The following is a 5,686-nucleotide window of genomic DNA, read 5'->3' as shown; positions in this document are numbered from 1 at the left end:
TATATATATATATATATATATATATATATATATATATATATTCTAGAAAATTAATCATTTAATAACGTACAAAATGACTTAATAACAGTAGTGTTTTTATATAAAGAAAACACTTATTATTTTAATAATAAAAAAATTAAAGTTATAAATTAATTTTTAATAACAATTTATTTTATATAAAATTATAATCTCTTTAAAAACCATTTAAAAAAATTGTCGTTTTTCTAAGTTGTCACCTAATTGTTTGATGATTAGAAATCCCCTCTATGATCATAATATTGAGTTATATAATTGTAGTCTATTTCTCTATATTTAAATATGTTTTCTTCTTGTATATAAATTTTCTTTGCTTGCACATACTTTAGAGTCTTCAATAAAAGTCTTTGTTGATTAGTATTTGTAATTGTATGACCTCATCTATGATTAGATAGGACATCTTGTAGAGTTGAATGTGCTTTCACATTATAAGAGCTAATAGAACTATCTTATATGTGAGGAAAATTAATATTTAGCTTTTACTTGTTGCTTTTTTATTCTTACCATTGATTGTAATTTTAGCATGGTAGAAACTTGAGCTTTATTTGTTGAATATATAACGTTAGAATTTTTTCTTTTTATTTAAAACTTATAAACTTTAAATGACCATTAGCTTACTCTTGTTTTTTATGTGTTGATTTATCTATCGTGAGACGCCAAAATGTTTCGGGTTTAGGGTTGAGTAATTTCACAAACACACCTTCACACTTTTCTCCTTAACCGCTCGAGTATCTTTGTTCATCTTTAGTCCAAGTCCTCCTTCATCAACACTTCAAAACCGATTGAGGGTACCTGCTAAAGGTACTCAGATGCTTAAGTCATTAATTAATCCGGACGGATCAGAGTAAAGTCTTAAATTCACAATAAATGTGATTACTTACCTCTTACCTTTGATCTCTATTTATAGTGTTTGGGATGAGCCTAAGATTAGTAGAATCCTAATCACAACCCAATCTCAGCCAAGTACATAATAATTGATACTTACTCTTAACTTTGATTTGCAATGTCTCTTAAGAAATATCTTGTTGTTGAGACTGCCTGTTCAGCCCTTAACCATTCTCGGCCAGTGTCTTGCCTTGTCAAAGATCGAGGGTTTAAGCGTACATAGGCCCCAAAGTCTTCACCAATCATTCCTCTTTAATAGCAAGATTATTCGGTCATACGGTATAATAACTGTCTAAATCTACATTAGTGCAGAAATCATATTTTACATATTTTATTTTTTACCTATTACATCCATTAAATTGGTAATGTAAATATTAAAATAATGCAAAGTGTACAACACATTATATTGGTTAATAATTCACACACAAAAATTTGCATACACACAAATTTGCGCAAAGTATAGAAATTACACAACATATTACATTAGTTAATATATTGATACAATAAAAAAATTAAAATTTAATTTATATTTTACTAAGTTAAATTTAATTAAAATAAAAATTTAATTTATATTTTATTAAGTTAAAATTTAATTAAAATAAAAATTTAACTTAATATAAATTATTTTATATTTTTTTAATTTTATTTAGATTTCATTTTAAAAATTTATAATTTTTTTTTAAATATTTATGATTATTCATGAATACCTTTTGAGTTTTAAAATATTTATGAATATTTTTTAAAGAAGTATTTGAAGGATAATGGAATAAGTAATCCATTATATTTTTTGTTGCGAGTCATATTGTGGGTAAAAACTATCTGTGTTCAATCCGGTCTGTTACTACCACTACTAGTAATAAACTCAATTATAATAAATATTAATTCAAACATTTCATTAAACATTAAAATGAATTAAGAAATCAAAATTAAATGTTAAATAAGAACATCAATATGTACTAATCAACCCATAATCAATTAATAACAACCTTTATTATTTGTTTTACCATTTCTTCATACGTTTCGTTATTATAATTATTCACTATTTCTAATTATGTAGATTAAATTTTTGTTTTAATATTATATTTTTGTTGAATAATATTTGAACATACTATTATAAAAAAATTGAGTCACTTCATTTTAATTATATTGCAATAAATATATAAAATAAATTAAAAGAATTTAACATGACTCAATTCATCTCGCCTATAAACCACAGTGAATTAACTTAAATTACAAAATTTGAGTAATTTCACCTTCACTAGTAAAAAATTGATTTTTAACGCGGCCTATACGCTTCGGTTTCAAAAACCCCAAAACATATCAAAACACAATAACATTTTCGTAGTTATTGCAAAGTTATAGGCTTCGGTTCAGAGAGAACCGACGCGTAAGGAGGCTATTGCCTCGGTTACACTAGCAACCGAGGCATATAACCCTGTAGAAAACACCTAAGTCAAACTTTTCATCTGACACATTTTCGTAAGGGGGCTATTGCCTCGGTTCCCCCTGACAATCGAGGCATATAACCTTGCAGAAAGCACCTAAGTTAGACTTTTTATCTGACACCATTTTAGTAAGGGGGCTATTACCTCGGTTCCCTCTGCAATCGAGGCAGTATGTATGGCAGACCTGCAACCTTTGTGATGGAAACTACTTTAGGGACTTCCATTCAAAAGAAGTATCAACATATACTAAGACTAAGAAAGGGAAGTTGAATAAAGAATTTTAACAAAAAGCTCTTTTCTTTATAAGTCTTAGAAGGATTCACTTTGTCAAATACATTTGTGTTGCTTTGTATGCCATTAATAAAGGTTGGAGACCATGCCTAAACACCCTAGGAGGCTTGGCAAGCTAAAGAAAGCAAAGGAGGCAAGGAAGAGAAGAAATTAAGTGGTTTCCGAATTGGGAAAACAAAGAAGAATGCCTTTCGGAATGCTCCATGTGCCCAACCACCATCAGCTCACGCTCAACCTTTACACACCAGAATTTTAAATAAAACACGTTTTTATTTACAGTATGTCCTGCTAGAAAGCTACAGCCTCTGAAACTGAACGTTCCAAATTCATGTAATGTCAACTGATATTGCCTCGATTCCAGGTCAACTGATACCATAGGATGTTTATGCCTCAGTTTAATCGCGAACTGAGGCCTATAGGTTGAACTAATTTTCAAAATTGTCATTTTCTGAATCTTTTAGGCATCGATTATAGTAACAACTGAGGTAGTAAGGGTGTATTGCCTCGGTTAAGTATAGGAACCGAGGTAATAGCCTTTTTTGGGAATATATTTCGATAATCGCGAACATTTCTTTTGCTGACAACATTTTTTGTCCATTTTGAGATTGATAGAAATAACAATGGTAGTTTTATTTGTTGATGATTGTAAGATCCGGGAAAAATAGGAGTTTTAAGAAAAATATAGTAATTTTGAGACTTTGAATTTTTGTTTGGAGATTAGTATTCTTGAGTTTATAATTTTGTTAGAACATGATTTTTATGTTATTTCTTTATTTTTATATTTTTGCCTAGGGGCAAAAGGGTCTTTTACTTTTATTTAATTGGTGTAGAAATTAATTAGGAGAGAGTGTAGAAAGGAAAAGTATGCAAATTAAATAATATGGATATTTAATAAAATAATATTATGTAAATCTTTTAGAAGATTTAGTTGTTGTTATTTTAAATAAGTTAAATGAGAATTAGAGATATAATTTTGATAGATTTAAAGATTAAAAAATATATTATTAAAGAAAATCATTATTAGATATTGTAGATTTTAAAAGATTTAGTGATTAATTTTTTTTAATAAAGATTTTGAAAGCTAAGTAAATAGAAGTATATATTTTATTATTTTAAAACTAACTAAATAAAATAAAAATAGGTAGAAAATCAAATACTAGGCCATTTGATTTATTAAATATCTTTTTGTGTGATAAAATTAAAATAGTATATTAAAAACAGAGGAAAGTTGTTACTGTATTTGTTACATATAAATAAACGATAGTTAATAATAATAAAATAATATTTTAAAGAGTATGTTTATATATAGATAAAAGAAACTTAAATTACGTAAGTGATATATTATATTAATTTAATATAGATTTATATATATATATATATATATATATATATATATATATATATTAAAAGAGGTGGGCGAGGTATTTATTTTCTTTTTATATTTTGTTATAAAAGTTTCCTCTTTATTTTTCTTTGTTGTAGGTGTTTGTATTTCAAATTTTTAAAGTTTGGTTTTGTTTGATTACAGGAGAGAAAAACTGTTATTATTCGGTGCTTTATTTTATTATTATTTAAATATTGTTGTTTTTTTTTGTTTTATTTTGGAAAGAGAAAACGTCTGTTTTACGTAATTTCCATAAAACAAGTCAGAGTTAGTTCTTATTGGCCATTTAAAGATAGAAGCAAGGAAAGAATTAAACAAAAAAAATATTTTATACTGAGATAGATTAGAATGTGTTTGAGTGATATATTAGGTTAAAAATATAAGAAAGTACACGGTAATCGGAAGAGTTTAGAAAACAATCCTAACTTTATATTCAGAAATTGAAACCGTGAGAGTTTGTGAGAGAGTGTAAGACCACATTTTCTCTAGTGCAAGTCCGTGAGTGAAGCAAGGGAGCATGGAGGGCTTTGAGACAAATCATCGGAAGGGAAAGCATTTAGGGTGGTTAGGAATCCAAAGATGATGCAAACCGCTGGGAAGTGAGGTAAGGGGAGGAACCAATTATATTTTAACACATGGTTGATTTAGAGTTTTGATAAGTACTTTTATGTTATGAGGAAATATTTTGTGATGTGGTATAATATTTATTCTATGCTTGTGAATCATTGTAAGGGGGTGACTAGAATTATCATGTGTGTTTGGGGTTGGGTGATGTTGCGGTTACCGTTATTGTTGTTATTTCCATTCGTATATAAATGTATATATATTGTGAGGTGTGCATTTCGGTTTGCATGGGAGTGAGTTGAGAGAGATATATCTAATGCATATTAATATAAGTAACCCTTGTTACGTGGAGTTTCAGGTTGTTGTGGGAGGGAGTTTTAATGAAGCGACTAGAGATTTGTATAGTATATATGTTGTTTTAGTCGGTATATATAAGTTAAGAGATGGTATGAATAACTTTTATAATTTAATATGAGGGATTGAGGGATTATTGTGTATGTAAAATAAATTATAAAAGTTGAATATTTTTATGCCTTGTGGTGATATTTTATCGCAATAATTTTATATGTTTATGTGGTGACTTATTAATGTGGTAATATGCTTATAAGATGTTGTTGTTGTGTTGTATATGAAGTCGTATTTTTATATGGTGTAGTGAAATCTTGTGTTTGATGAATTGATGTTTATCATTGAGATTTTGAGTGAAAAGTGTTGAGATTGTGTTTAAATCGATGATTGGTTCTGTGATACATATTAGTGAGGACGGGTATTAGTTTGTGATCGGTGAGTTAATATATAGTATTGAGACTATGCATGAAAGGTGATGAGCAGGACGTGTTGAACATTATGATGAGGGAGCACTGTATATTTTGATAATAGTGAGATAAACTTTATGATTGGTGAGCAATGCATGTTGTTGAGAATGAGTATTGATGTGTGATATGGACATGAAACTATGTTATTTCCTTGTACTGTCGTCGGTCATGTTTGGGTTTTTCGTACTGCGCTACGATAAGAATGTGATGTTGTTGGACTCTCGTTTAAGAGATAGTGATTCGAGTGTCACTTCCCTCTGCGCGGG

This window comes from Vigna radiata, chromosome 6 (assembly GCF_000741045.1).
Source record: "Vigna radiata var. radiata cultivar VC1973A chromosome 6, Vradiata_ver6, whole genome shotgun sequence".
NCBI lineage: Eukaryota > Viridiplantae > Streptophyta > Magnoliopsida > Fabales > Fabaceae > Vigna > Vigna radiata.
Note: the sequence above shows the minus strand (reverse complement) of the source record.